This window comes from Chrysochloris asiatica, unplaced genomic scaffold (assembly GCF_000296735.1).
Source record: "Chrysochloris asiatica unplaced genomic scaffold, ChrAsi1.0 scaffold00040, whole genome shotgun sequence".
NCBI classification, from domain to species: domain Eukaryota; kingdom Metazoa; phylum Chordata; class Mammalia; order Afrosoricida; family Chrysochloridae; genus Chrysochloris; species Chrysochloris asiatica.
The window spans coordinates 2,028,964-2,045,525 of NW_006408558.1; positions in this window are offsets into that span (position 1 = coordinate 2,028,964).

Sequence of the window (16,562 nt, forward strand, 5' to 3'; positions counted from 1 at the left end):
TCATATCTAAAAGAATGATGAAAAGGAAAGCAATATGAAGTATTGGTAGAAATATAAAATAACAAATGTCATAAAATTCTGATCAGAATGAAAATGGTACAGCCACTTTGGAAAACAGTTTGACAATTCCTTTCAAGTTAAACATACACTTACCAAATGACCCAACAATTCTATTTAGTCACAAGAAATGAAAACACACATATAGCCTCTTAGAAAACTATATACATATGTATGCTGTTGTTACATGCCATTTAGTAGGTTCTAACTCATAGAACCCTGTAGAAGGTTTCCAAGGAGCAGTTGGTGAGTTTGAATTGTCGACCTTGTGGTTCAAACTGACATTGTGTTCCAGTGCTTTATCCCACAGTGCCACACCAGGACTTATGTATAGAGCAGCTTTACTCATAATCATCAAACGCTAAAAATAACTCATATGCCTGTCAACTGGGGAATGGTTCAACACAGAATGTTCCACTCAAACACTGGAACACTCACTAATCAGCAATTAAACAAATAAACTTTTGATATATGCACAAAAAAAGGCTGAATCTCAAGTGTTTACAGAAATGAGTTAGATACCAACATTTAAACATGGTATATTTTCATTTTTATGATATTCTGGTAATGGCAAAATTATAGGGACACAAAATAGACCATTGGTTGTCAGTGGATGCTGGTGGGGAGAGGAAATTTATAGCAAGAGGGAAATGTTTGAGATACTTTGAGTGTTCTTTGTTAGGATTTGGTGGTATTTGCATGACTCTATGTGTGTGCCAGAATTCATAGAAATAAACACCTAGAAAAAGGATGAATTTTACTGTAAGTAGTTTTATTCTAACAAAAACTGACTTCAAATGAAGAACTTCCCTGTCATATTGGACAAGAAGAAATTCTTTTTCATGAATTACTTCTTATATGTTTGCAGTATTAGAGTGAACCCTCTTTTTCCTTCTGTATCCTTTGCAGATAGAAGCACATTTTTTACAATTAAACTTCTACCAGGTGAAATTCCAAAAATGTTTAAATTTGACTTCCCCTGGCCTCTTAGTTATAGACCATGAATGAGTCAAAAACACCTTCCCTTAATAGTTTTTATGTGTCTGAAATAGGTGACAGGAATAAAAGTCAGGATAATTATACAATTAATTTTTTAAAAAATTTACAGTCAATCTTGTGAGCTCTAGAATTACTGGTTTTTACCAGAATTACATATGTGTACCCACAGCACAATATGGAAATGCATGTGGAACAGCGGAAAAGGATTGTGACCTTAAAATAAAAAATCCTATCAGTTTCAGTTATTTTAATGCTCAAAGCATGGTTAATACCCAACTTGATAAAAAGCTTTAAGAATCCACCCACTGCTTACTACCCGTGCTCTGACCACCTGTGGGATCTCCAGGAGATTATGCGTAATACAAATAATCCAGTCCGTGCTATCTAGCATATCATGGTGATTTAGTTTTCACGGGTGATGGAGAGACCGGTGTCTGAGAGCAGAAACATCACACAGATGGGCTCTTTGAAAATCCACCACATCCTGACTTTTTCAATCATAAAAACAGATGAAGTGATATGGTTGACAGACCCCTGCTGCAAGGATAACGGAGCTTATCGGCCTGGGCATGGCTTTCCATGACTTCCTCCATGTGAACCGTAACATTTCATGAGAAGACCAGATTTGTGAAAATAAATGACCATAGATTCTTTAGCTGGCTCTAGTCAATACAACACACTGTAATGAGTTTGTTTATATAAATAACACCTCCAATGAAAGTACAATTTGACCACCACTTTAGTTTATAAATAACACACAGTAGCTTTTTATTGAAAGTTAATTATGCATAATTGGTCACTGCAAACGGATTTACAGAATGAATAGGCCATGAGGTTATCTGTATGACGGCAAGCATTTGAGTTAATACAGTTGTGTTTCAAACAGAGAAGAAACAACACACCATCTCTAACAAATTTATTTGGAAGCAGGATGGAAGCAAAAAGATAGGAAAGTTTTGATATTCAAAATGGTTATTGTCCACAATCAATGCGCCAACAATCTTGTATGAGATGAAACAAGAAATTAAACGTGAATTCAGAAAGTTCCTAGAAACAAACAAGAATGAAAACACAACATACCAAAATCTTTGGGACACGGGGAAAAGGGTGCTGAGAGAAAAATTTATGGCAATAAATGTGCACATTCAAAAAGAGGAACAAACCAAAATTAACACATTAACACAGCATCTCCAAAAATTAGAAACAGACCAACAGAGGAAGCCTACAGTCACCAAAAGAAAAGAAATAATAAAGATAAGAGCAGAAATAAATGAGATGGAAAACAGAAAAACTATAGAAAGAATCAACAGGACAAGATTCTTTGAACTTAACCACTGGCAAAACTAACAAAAGAAAAGAGGGAGGGACACAATTAACTCGCATTAGAAACCACATGGGCAATGTCACAATGGAACCAAATGAAATCAAAAGGAGAATAACAGAATACTATGAAGAGTTGTACTCCAAAAAATTTGAAAACTTAGAAGAGATGGATGCATTTTTAGAAAAACATGACCTACCCTTACACAGAGTGAAGTAGAAAACTTGAACAGACCCATAACAAAAGAAGAAATTGATCAAGTCTTCAAAAAACTCCCAACCAAATGAAGTCCAGGCCTAGATGGCTTCACGGGTGAGTTCTACCAAAATTCAGGGAAGAGCTGTCATCAATTCGACTCAAATTATTCCAAAATATAGAAGAGTACGGAAAACTTCCTAATACTTTTTATGAAGCAAGCATTACCCTTATACCAAAACCAGGGAAGGACATCACTAAGACAGAAAATTATACACCAATATCCTCATGAACATAGACACAAAAATTCTCAACAACACCTTAGCCATCAGAATCCAGCAGCACATCAAAAAAAAAAAATTATATATATCATAACCAAGTGGGCTTCATAAAAGGGATGCAAGGCTGGTTCAACATTAGCAAAACAATCAATGTAATCCACCATATAAAAAAGAAAAAGGAAAAGAACCATGTGATCATATCAAGTGATGCAGAAAAGGCATTTGACAAAATCCTACATCCATTCCTGATAAAAACACTCAACAAAGTAGGAGTTGAAGGAAAATTCCTCATCATAATCAAGAGCATATATACAAAACCAACAAGCAGCCTACATCACTCTCAATGGAGAGAAACTGAAAGCCTTCCCTCTGCAAACGGGAACCAGATAAGGATGCTCTTTGTCACCAGTCTTATTCAATATTGTTTTGGAAGTCTTAGCCAGAGCTATATGGCAAGATAGAGAAATTAAAGGCATCCAAATTGGCAAAGAGAAAATAAACTCTCTCTATTTGTTTATTTGTAAGGAGCTCTGGTAGTGTAGTGGTTACGTAGTGGCTGCGAACCTTAATGTCAGTGGTTCGAAACTACCAGCTGCTCCGCGGGAGAAAGATGAGGCTTTCTACTCCCGTAAAGATTTACACCCTCGGAAACCCTGTACAGGGTCGCTATGGGTCAGAACTGACTCGACGGCACTTAACAACAACAACAACAATTTGCAGACGGTATGATCCTTTACATAGAAAACCCCAAAGACTCAGTAAAAAAGCTGCTAGATATCATTGGAAGATTCAGCAAAGTTGCAGGGTATAAGATCAACATACAAAAATCAGTTGGTTTTCTCTATAGTAAAAATGACAGCATTGAAAAGGACATTAGGAAAGCAATACCATTTACAATAGCCACACAAAGGATGAAATATTTAGGAATAAATGTAACCAAAGAACAAAGGACCTATACAAAGAAAATTACAAAACACTACTACAAGAAACCAAAAGGGGCTTACAAAAGTGGAAGAACATACCATGTTTCTCGATAGGAAGACTCAACCTTGTGAAAATGTCAATACTGCCCAAAGCAATTTACACATATAATGTAATCCCAATCCAGAGTCCAACAACATTCTTCAAAGAGATGGAAAAGACAATTACTAACTTTATATGGAAAGGAAAGAGACCCAGGATAAGCAAAGCTCTGCTTAAGAAGAAGAACAAGGTTGGAGACCTGGTATTGGTACAATGAAAGATACATTGATCAATGGAACAGAATTGAGAATCCAGAAATTAACCCATCCACATACAACTGATTTTTGACAAAGTGCCTAGGTATATTGCATGGGGAAGAGACTACTAGACTTTAATAGATGGTGCTGGCAGAACTGGAAAGTGATATGCAAAAGACTGAAACAAGACCTTTACCTCACGCCCTATACAAAAATGAACTCAGCATGGATTAAAGACCTTAATGTGAATCCCAAAAGTCTGAAGGTCATCAATGAAAAAATAGGGACAAATGTGAGGGCTCTAATTCAGTGCATACACAGACTACAAAACATTTTGAAAACCACACAAACAAAAGTAGACAAAATAGATGACTGGGACATACTAAAAATTAAAAATTTATGTGCATCAAAAGACCTCACCAAAAGAGTAAAAAGGGTATCCACGGAATGGGAAAAAATATTTCGCAATGACACAACACATAAGGGACTCATTTCTAAAATATATAGGAAACTACAACACCTCTACAAGAAAAAGACAAATAACCCAATTAAAAAATGAGCATAGGACATGAACTGAGACTTCACCAAGGTGGAGATCTGGGCAGCTAACAAACATATGAAGATATGTTCATGATCACTAGCCATCAGAAAGATGCAAACCAAAACAACAATGCGATATCATCTCACACCAGCAATAACAACAAAGATCAAAAAGTAGAGGGCAATAATTGCTGGAAAGGATGAGGAGAGACTGGGACCCTCCTACATTGTTGGTGGGATTGCAAAATAATACAATCACTCTGGAAAGCAATATGGCGCTTCCTCAGAAGTTTGGAAATATAAATACCTTATGATCAAGCAATCCCTCTACTTGGTATTTACCCACAAGAAATATGAGCCACAACATGAGTAGATATATGTACACCAATGTTCATAGGAGCACTATTTACAATAGCAAAATGATGTAGACAGCCTAAATGCCCATCAACTGAAGAATGGATTAACAAACTTTGGTACATACATACAATGGAATACTATGCTTCCTTGAAGAACAACAAGAAAGCTGCAAGACACCACATAACATGGATGAACCTTGAGGACATTATGCTGAGTGAAATTAGTCAGTCACTAAAGGATAAATACTGCAAAGGACCATTATTTAAAAGACTAAGAAAAAGAATCCACCCCAAAATGGGGGGGGGGGAACCCAACAACTTTATATATAATTGCTGATCACAGGGATGTATGGGATGAGAGGAGGGGAGGGAGGGGAAGATAGAGTACAGGTAGGGAATAGACACAGGAAAGCTTGGTGCTGGGCAGGGTGGGGGGTGGGGTAAGCATGTAATACACGAGAAGGGGAGGGGAATGGAAGAGCAAGGCTGATGGGAGAACAGTTAGGCAGGTTACCATGGGCTAAGTGGGACAGAGTAAATGACGATGTATGCACAACCTTAAAACAACAGGTTTTGGGATACAGGGATTGAGGCATGGTTTGAAAGGGTAAAAGAGGGGAATAATGTTAAGATGCTTGGTTGTCTTTTGAATCTTGGTTTCTCTTGCCTACCATTGTGAAATAGACACTTGGGGTCGGGGAAGAAGGAATTGCCAGAAACATCACAATAGAAAGCTTGTAAACTCGTCTTCAACCTATAACTGTTTGGAATACCTTAAAGGGGGCTAGAAATTGCGCAGTGAAAGAGACCTCCTGTGGAGTTTTGCATTGCATAAGACCATAGGTAGAAACCAGAATCCCATCCAGAATTGTCTGAGGTGGGAAGTTTCTCCAGGAAAGGACAAGTAGACCAGCCTGGAGCAGCTAGAAGAACAGAAGATACTTGATGAAGAAAGACCAGCAGGAAAAATCAGAAAACATAATGGCAGTATGATGGATTACTGCAAGAACAAGTAAGCTGTTCATCCAGGAACCATCAAGGCAAGTGGTCGGGTCCCTTCAGAGCAAACTGCCTTCCAAGACTAAGACTCAAGGGGAATACACGAGCAGGCATGTGGTCTGGCTGGTCACGATGTTGGTCACTGATAAGGGGAAGAGGGGGAAAAAACAGCAATGAAGTTGGGATCTAAGTCCGACCACATTCAATAGACTCCTGTGAACCTGGGTGGAAACCTGGATGGCCAGCAGTTATGGCATGACCTGGGGGCTCCTTCCTGTGCCCACGGGCAGTGACGTGGCCATGGAGGACTGGAGCAGAGAGTGAAGCTTCCAGGTGATATGAAGTGAGGGGAGATGCACAAGAGCACCCACACTTGCAGATAGTACCCACTTGACCTGGCTTCAATGGCTGGATGATCAGAACTCAACTAGAAGAAGGAAGGAAAAAAAAAAAAAAGGAAAGAGTAACACACTACAATTGGATGAACTTTACCTATACTTATGGATGTAGTAGCTCAAAAAAGGGAACAAATATTTACAGCATGGATCACTCTCATCCCCTCAGTACACAGGGTTGACAGGGATGGGCTACTTAGACATTGGCTACCCAAAATGGTGGTGGTGGTGATGGTGGGGCTATAAAGGCAAGAAGTGATTGGCTTACAAGTTTTCAGAGAGACCTTGGTTCCAGATGGTGCAGGGTAGACAGAACCTCCTTTGAATGATTTCCAACCTATTGGGACTGGGCTGGCAAAAGGAAATGGGGATAAGACTCTTGCAGTACAATAGTGAATAATTGCTATGAGGTAATTATTCTGACTGTGAAGGTTGGAAATGTAGAGGTAGATGTTTTTTGACAAAAGGAGGGGAGTGATTCATTTTACAGCCCAGGAGCGGAGGTCCCTGGGACCCTCAAGTGAGAAGAGGGGAAAGCGGGACCCTACCAGAGAGGCATTGACACTAGAGATAGAGACAGAGACATGACATGGACAGATGGAATGACTGGGGACACTGAACTCAGGGAGAGAGAGGGGCTATGCACTGAAGGCCAGGGGGCGGGCTTGTGGGGTGTATCCTTTCGTTATTTGATGAAGCATGGAAGGGATTATAATCATTACAGTGAAATGAAATACGATAGGATGAATGTAAAACTGATGTTCTCCCATGTAAACCCACATAATTTACAACAAAAACTTAAAATAAATAAAGAAATAAAAATAACAAAGAATGAGACAAACTCCCATATATTAACATTTCCACAAAATACATGTCTAGTTCATGCTCTCTAATGTCTCCATATACATTTCTGTAAGCTTACTGAAGATTAAGCTGTGGATACTTAAATTATGAAAATGTCCTGATGGTCTCATAAATCTAATCATTTCAATTCAACAAATTAACAATTTCCCTTAAATCTCCAAATAATTAAAGATCTCACTGAGCTGGAGAAGAAATGACAGTCACATCGTTTTAATTAAATGGGAAGTAATGAGGAAAACATGTCATTGGATTAAAATAAAACCAAGCTTCTAAAATGTATACTGGTCACATTTTTCAAAGCAAGTTATACCCTATTAATAATAGCTTTTAATTGTGACATACATAAAGATGTCAGTGGCATTTGTTTAAAGAGATAAGCCTGGCCGAGTATTGTTGCAGTTTATCTAATACATTACATTCACATTATTACAGTGAGCATGTTTACTATGCATCTTGTTTTAACTGGATTAAATAAAACAATAGAAAATAAAACTCGCAGGAATGGTAGGTACCATATTCACGTAATTTAATGGACAACAAATACCAGGTGTGTACCTGTACTGTATTAGTTGTTATCGATCCATGGTTATCACCAGAATGTTTGTTGTTTTTACTTATCATGACCAAGAAATATACTAGACTAGCAATTGTTTGATTTTGCTTTGGAATACCCAAACATCTTTGTGGACCAAAATAAACAAACATGCACAAAGCAATCCGAAACAAACAAAAATGTACAGGGGGGCACAATTTATTTATGATTAAAAGAAAAATAATATGGTATTTCTATGAAATACTGGATGGATATACTGTTTTGGAATTTGTTAGCAATAAGAGAAGGCAGAGTTGTGTTTGTTTTAATCAATTGCAACTCTGTATTGTGTTGGCTTGTTATTAGAGGGGCGTCACAAGAGCTTGGAGTCCAGTGACAATGGCACATGTTTGGTACTTAATAAGTGTCTGTTGGATTAAAGTGAAAATGTGTATGCATTGAACATTAGATAAATTATAAACCACTTATTTCAATCAGTCTCAAAAGATTTTTGAGCACCTGGCCCAACCAAGGTATTTCAATCAGGTCATATGCATGTTAAAGTTGGACAATGAATAAGGAAGACGGTAGAATAATCAATGGATTTGAGTTGTAGTGTTGGGGGAGAATATTAAAAGGACCATGGACTGCTAGAAGAACAAACAAATCTGTGTTGGAAGATGTACAGCTGGAATGGTCCTTAAAAGCCAAGATGGCCAGACTTCGTCTTTCCTACTTTGTACATATTATCAGGAGTGACTGTTCCCTGGAGAAGGACATCATGCTATGTAAAGTGGAGGGTCAGTCAGCAAAAAAGAGGAAGACATCCAACATATTGGATTAGTACAGTGGCAGCAGCAATGGATCAAGCGTAGCAATGATTTTAGGATAGCATAGGACCTAGCAGGGTGGCTATAAGTTCGAACCATCTCTATGGCACCAACAGCAACAACGTAGATATTATTAAGTGCCTTCAAGTCAGTTTCCATTTATAGGAGCTCTGAGGGTAACTGGTGGGTTTGAATTGCCGAACTTGCTGTTAGCAGTCCGGTGGTTATCCTACAATGCCAAGTCAGGGGATATATATATATATATATTCTTGTATATATATATTCTTATAATATATATATTGTAATAAATATACATTGTAATATATATTTATACATATATATTCTTGTATGTCCCTTGGTGGTGCAAACAATTTGTTCTCAATTACTAACCTTAAGGTTTAAAACATTGGCACTTCGAACCTACCCAGGGGCGTTATGGTGTAAGGCCCGGAGATCTGCTTTCCTTAAGAAAATAACCAAGAAAATTCTATGGAACAGCTCTACCATGTAACATATGGGAACACAATTAGAATATTTTTAAATTATGTATAAAATATATATATGTATTATACACATCCCACTGCCATCGAGTTGATCCCAACTCATAGCGACCCTATAGGAAGAAGTGGAAGTACTCCTTAGGGTCTCCAAGACTGTGACTCTTCACAGGAGCAGACAGTCTCATCTTTCTGCTGCAGCCTGCTGGAGGATTAATCCACTGACCTTGCACGATGCATAACCCACAGAGCCTCTAGACTCCTTATATATCTTGTTGTTGTCAAGTGCCATCAAGTCAGTCCTGACTCCAAGCCATCTTGTATAAGGGTTCTAAGGATTGACTGGTGGATTTGAACCACCGATCTTGCAGTTCAAACTGATCCTGCCATCAAGCACATTATCCTGCAGCATCACACCAGGACTCCAAAAGATATCCGGCATAGACAAGGACATACAAGCAATATTCGTCATGTGAGATGTGGTGGGTGAGTCTCAAGAGGTAAACTTATACTTGGCTTCAGATTAAAACTCAGAATTCAGTAATAATTGCACTCTCTCCGTTAATGAACTTCATTTACCCTCAGCAGTAAGGTCCTTCTTGAATCAATCCACTAAGTCCCAGTAAAATAATTAACCAAAGGGCTAGTGATACAAAGGCATTCATTCCATACCTTACAGTTTAATGCTAATTGAAAAAGGAAATAGAAAAAACAACAACAACAACAACAAAAAAAAAAAACCCCAACAACCTAACCTGTGAAAAGTTAAGGAAATATTTGGTAGCAAGCCATCATTATCTAAGCATTTTCAGAAGAAAGGTGAGTGTTATATGAGATTTGGCTGGAAAATTTGAATCTAAGAATATATAAAATATCTAGCCAAGGCTTATTTAGTTGGCTATATTAATATTGGAAGCAATTACTTGCAATTTTGAAAGGAAGAATATGACAAAAATACATCAGGTATGGTTTTTATTAGGATATTTTCACAAGGAGTTCTTTCTTTGGCTGAAATTATGAGATTTATACATTTAAAAACTGAAGAATATTGGTTGGTTTTTAACCTTTGTTCTCCAAGTGAAATGCTCATCCAATTTCATTGAGATGTTTGTGTGCTCCAGTTCTATGTGTATTAACCCTCTTTAACAAGCCTAACTATTGGAAGGCTGCTTGGGAGATGATAAAATGGGATCACTTTCTTTTTCACAAGATACAGCATCATTTGGAACTTGAAAGGATATAAAAAAGTAAATTGCTTTCAATGTCCCATCTCAAAATAAAATTGCTTCTCATAAAGCATTTAAACATGTTTACAATTGTAAAAAAAAAAGAAAAGGAAAATTCAAGAATAAAACTACAAGCCGATTCTCTGAATACTTGGAGGAAACAGTCCTTTTGACAAATGTTTCCAGGAATGCAATTAATCTTGTTTTCTTTGAAATACTTAAGAGCAGAACTCTCCTCTGTAGGGGTTTCAGTGGCTGTTTTTTCAGAAGTAGATAACCAGACCTTTTTTTTAAATGCACATCTGGGTAGACTAGAACCATCAATCTTTTGGTTAACAGCTGATCACCTTAACCACTGTACTACTCAACCCAACCTAATGTATTGCTGTAATTAGGTACCGTTGAGTTAGCTCCAAAGCATAACAATCCTATGCACAACAGTACACAATACTGCCTGGTCCTGCAACAGCCTCACAATTGTGAGACAAGTCACGTTTTATCATCGATCATGTACGTATGTATATTGAGATTGTGTTGTTGTTGTTATATGCCATCAAGTTGATTCTGACTCATAGCAACCCTGTATAGGGTTTCCTAGGCTATAACTTTTTGCAGGAGCAGAATGCCTTATCTTTCTCCCAGGATATTGAGATTGTTGTTGTTGTTGTTATGTGCCATCGAGTCGGTTCCGACCCATAGCGACCCTGTATAGGGTTTCCGAGGGTGTAAATCTTTACGGGAGTAGAAAGCCTCATCTTTCTCCCGCGGTGCAACTGGTAGTTTCGAACCGCTGACCTTAAGGTTCGCAGCCCGATTCGTAACCACTACGCTACCATTGAGATTAGTGAGGTAAAAAACTCTTCAGGTTTAATGAGTAGTATTTTCTCTATCAAATAACTGTTTCAATTTTGTTTATGTACTTCAAACCTTAATATAATAATTTTTAAAATCAAGAGAAAGATGTCTTGAGCCCTGGATTATGAAGTATTTATTATTTTCAATATCTTTTCATTTTGTGAGGATGTCTCATGTCTTTACAATATGGAAATGGACATTAAAATTTTGGTTTTATGAGAAATGGGAACGGGATAAAAATTAGATTAAATTATGGATATTGTTTCTGTCCTTTTTGCATAGTATTACTTTAGTTATTTTTTTGCAAAGGAAGTAATAGCATGTAAAGAGTATGGACTTTGGAAGAAAGAAGATACCAATTTACAGTTCAATCTTACCACCTTGTAGTTAATTTGATTCCAATAAATTACAGGGGAAAAAGCTAGTATCTATTTTTTCATTCATATAATATAGATATTAATAATGTAATTATAGTTCTTTTATGATGAGAAACTTAAGTAATATATAAAAATAGATATAAAACAACAAATAAGTATTAAATGCTCAGCAAATAAAGTCTATTAATCAATTACACTAAATTTCCAATCAAATCATAACACTGAGAATGAATTAAGTCTAGTAGAATTCAAAAGCATACACTATATACAGAAAGTGGGTGAAGTAATTAATGATTTAGATAGTGAAATCACAGCTAGTTGATTAATGTTTGTTGGATCGCATTATATCATTGGAAAAAGAATGACCCTCTTACTCATAAGTAATTGTATTTGTACATTCCCAACAGGCAGCGATCTAAGAGTAAATTTTCATAGGACACTTGATAGACCAAAATTAGTATGACTGCTAACCATCTTTATACTTTTATTTCTAATTGATTACAAAAGCACCTAAAACAACAGCAGGGCAGTTTAAAATATAGTAAAGATATTTCCAATATAGATAAGATGGCATAGACCCATTTTCTCTGCTTCTCTCCAATAAACACAACATACAAAACTTAGACACAGCACAAGAGACAAGCAAAGAAGAACTCTAAAATGTGGTAAGAAGAAGGTGAGGTGGTATAGGGCACCAGAACCTAAAGGAACAGCGCAGAAATCCCATCCAGCAGAGAAAGGTCATTCAGGCCTAGCATTTCCCAGCTCCTGACCACTACCTGTCTATCGGTCAGTTTGTCCTCCTGTAATGACTTGTCTGTTGCTATGATCCTGGAAAAGACTGTTCCACCACTATCTCAAGTACAGGTAGGGTCACCCATGGTGAATAGGTTTAAGCAGATATTCCAAAGACAGACAGTCAAGAAGAAAAACCAAGTGGTCTACTTTCAAAACCCAGCCAACAAAAAACCTATGGCTCACAGCCAAATACTAGGAGATGACTCCCCTCCACCCCCCTGCATCCCCATTAGGTTGAAAAACACTGAAAATACCCAGTTGTTGCAATAATGGATTCAAGGGAGATGGTGTAAGCCAGCACAACATTTAGTTCTGTTGTGCACGGGCATCAAGTCAGTTCCCAATCATAGTGAACCTTTACAAGGTTTGCAAGGCTATAAATCTTTATGGGACTAGAAGGTCTCATATTTCTCCCACAGTTTCAAACTGGTGACCTTGTATTTAGCAGCCCATTGCATAACCTACTAAGCCACTAGGGCTTCTTTAGTTGAAGGCTACTCACTGGCAAATAAAACAACAATGACCCAGTAGAAGAGTCAGGCTGCTTCTACCTTAAATCTAACCGAGTCACTCTGGCAACACTAGATGAACAAGGAGGGTAGATTGAGAATCTGCCAAAACTATGCAGCCTGAGGGAGAACTGTCTTCTACAATGAACCTGAAACTCATCCTTCCTACAAGAGACCATGCGGAAGGTGGCAGAATTGGCAGAGACCCAGCCACAGACAGATGTTTATTCCAGAAAATCTCTCCCTGACCCAGAGATACCAAGCTAGGTGGGGATGGAACAAAAGCAACTAGCCAGGTCCTAGAAGGTATTTCTGTTTCAGTGGGCTGAGACTCTCTTCTTACTCAGAGACACTAGGGCAGCTGGGAACCCACTGTATCCCTCCCTATCCCATCAAGAAACAACAAATTGCCTGGAGTGGAGAAAACCTTTCTTCCCCTTTAGAGAGGCCCCAAGATACCAGTTGGAGCTTCAGCATCATCAGATAAAAAGCAAGCAAACCAAAGTAATATTGTGAAAGCTCCAAAAATTAAGCACCCCAGAAAAGCAAGCCAAGAACACACATTAAAGTTGCACACCATGTGCATAGCAGCTTTATTTTTTATAATCTAAAACTAAAATCAACTTCTTGTTGTTGTAAGTGCCATTGAGTCAGTTCTGATTCATAGCGGCCCTGTATAGGATTTCCAAGGAACGGCTGGTGAGCGCTTATCCTACAGCAGCACACCAGAAATCAACCTGTTGTTTCAAAGTGCTGTTGAGTCGGCTCTGACTCATAGTGACCCCGTACAAGGTTTCCGAGGAGCTTGAACCACTGACCTAAAAGTTCAAATGACTTTGCAGTCTGGTGCATTAACCCACAGTGCCATACCAGGACTCCTAGAAATCAACCTTGAGGTCTATAAAGAGGTGTATGATTACATAAACTGTGGTCTATACATAGCATAGAATACTACCTAGCAATGAAGGGAAAAAACTATTAAAATTAGCAAAAATTTAGATAAATTTGCAGGGAATTATGCTGATTGAAAGAAAAGATTACAAACATTTTTTGAGTGATACAATTTTAGAAACAGCAGCCATATATGTGCTTGTTTCTGGATTCTCAATTCTATCCATTGGTCTATATGTTTATCCTTGTAGCATTCCCATCAAGCTTTGAGCATTGTAACTTTACATTATGTTTTGAAATAAGGTAATGTCTTAGGCTGGGTTCTCTAGAGAAACAGAACCAGTAAATCATATACACACATACTGGACTGTAAACCATGAGGTCTATGGTTTGAGCCTACCAATTAATCTGTGGGAGAAAGATGAGAGTTTCTGCTTCCCTAAAGAATTACAGCCTCAAAAATCCTATACAGGGTCACTATGAGTCAGAACAGACTCAACATTACTTAGCAACAACATACATATGTTTATACACACACACATATATATATATATATATGTTGTTAAGGGCCATCGAGTCGGTTCCAACTCAGTGACCCTGAATAGGGTTTCTAATGAATGGCTAGTGAGCTTGAACTGCCAACCTTGTGATTCAAACCAACCTTACAATCCAACGCAACTTAATGATAAACAGAGGAAATATTGAAGTGGTCAAGTATTTCATTTTATTTGGTCCCATCAATATTTGGTCAAGAAATCAAACAAGCTCCATTGCTACACTTGAGCCCATTGCTGCTGCCATTGTACTAATCTATCTCATTGGGGATCTTCCTCTTTTTTGCTAACCCTCCACTTTACCAAGCATGATGTCCATCTCCAGAAAGTAGTCCCTCTTGATAGCAACTGTGACTGCTAATGCCAAGGTTGGCCGTTCAAACCAACCAGCTGCTCCTTGGAAGCCCTGTACAGGATAAGTATAAGTCCAAATCAACTTCACAGTAGTTAACAACAACATTGGGTTTCCAAGTCTAGAACTCTTCACAGGAACAGAAAGTCTCATCTTTCTCCAAAAGAGCAAGCAGCTGGTGTATTTAAACTGTTGACCTTGCTGTTAGCAGTCCAGTGCTTTTCCTACAGGACTCCTATAGGAAAAAGAAAAACTTCCTAATAGAATTCCTAAGGTCCTGGTGTGGCACTGTGGGTTAATGTGCCAGACTGCAAAGCCATTTGAACTGCAAGATCGGCAATTCAAGCTCACCAGCTGCTCCTTAGAAACCCTATACAGGGTCGCTAAGGGTCGGAACTGACGTGATGTCACTTCACAACAACAAAAACAACTCTTTACTAAAGCATGCTGCTACATCTTTCTCCTCTGGAGTGAACTGCCAAACGTTTGGTTAGCAGCCAACCATTTGACTATTGCGCCAGTAGGGTTACTATTTACTATGAAAAAGTGTTGAATTTGTCAAATGGCTTTTCTGTCTCATTTGAGGTGATCATACAGTTTTTCTCCTCTGTTCTAGTAATGTGGTGTATTGCATTGATTAATTTTCTTAAGTTGAACAGCCCTTGCATTCTTAGGATAAATCCAACTTTTTCATGGCATACAGTGAATTTAGTATGATGCTGGATTCTATTTGATTGTAATGTATTAAGAATGTTTCCATCTGTATTGATAGAGGATATTAGTCTGTAGTTGTCTTTCCTTCTGGTGTCATTACTTGACTTTTTTACCAGGGTAACACTGACTTTATTGAGTTCTCTCACCTCTTCTGTTTTTTTTTTTTTTTTTTTTGAAGAGTCTGAACAGTTTTAGTGTTAATTTTTCTTTAAATCTGTGGTAGAATTCCCCATTGAAGTTATGTGGTTCTAGGTTTTTCTTTGTTGCAGTTTTTGATTGCTTATTCAATTTCTTGACATACTCTAGGTCTACTGAGATTTTCTATTCCTTTTTGAATCAAGTTAAATGCTTCTAGGAATTTGTCCATTTCATCTAGGTTATCTATTTTGTTGGCACACAATTGTTAATATATGTTTTCTGTACCGATGCTTGTATACAAGTATATTTATAGTTTATTCATTTATACTACTGCATTCTCTTGCATGAATGTGCCATTTTTATCTTGTATTTTGAAAGACATTTGAGTAGTATCCAGTTTAACTATTTCAAACAAGACTTCTATGAACATTCTTTTGGAGGTCTTCAAATGTGCACGTACAACTGTGCCTCTAGGATGTGCCCCTGGGGTGGGATTTCTAGATGTATCTTGTGCATATGTGCAGTTTAGCAGATAGTGTTTGTATTTTCCAGAATTGATGTACCATTTATATTTCCTCCATCAGTTGCAAACCCTGTTTGTTTGCATCCTAACCAACTTGGTATTTTCATATTGTGTACTTTTGCTAATCTGGTTGGTGCATGAAATCACTTTAATGTAGTTTTAATATTTTATTGATCGCTAAGGAGTCCTGGTGTGGTACTCTAGGATAAACACTGGAAGGCAACGTCTGTTTGTATGGCAAAGTCTGTGGTTCAAATTCACCAGCCGTTCCTTAGAAATCCTATACAGGGTCACTATGAATTGGAACCTACTCGATAGCACTAACAACAACAAATGAGGCTTAAAGGAGCTCTGGTAGCTAATGGGTTATGAGTTAGGCTGCTAATTGCCAGGTCAGTAGTTGGAATCTCCCAGTCACTCTGTAGGACAAAGAGGAGGCTTTCCGCTTCCATAAAGATTTACAGCCTCAGAAACCATGTACAGTGTCATTATGAGTAGAAATCAAACCCATGGCACACAGCCACCACCACCAACAATGA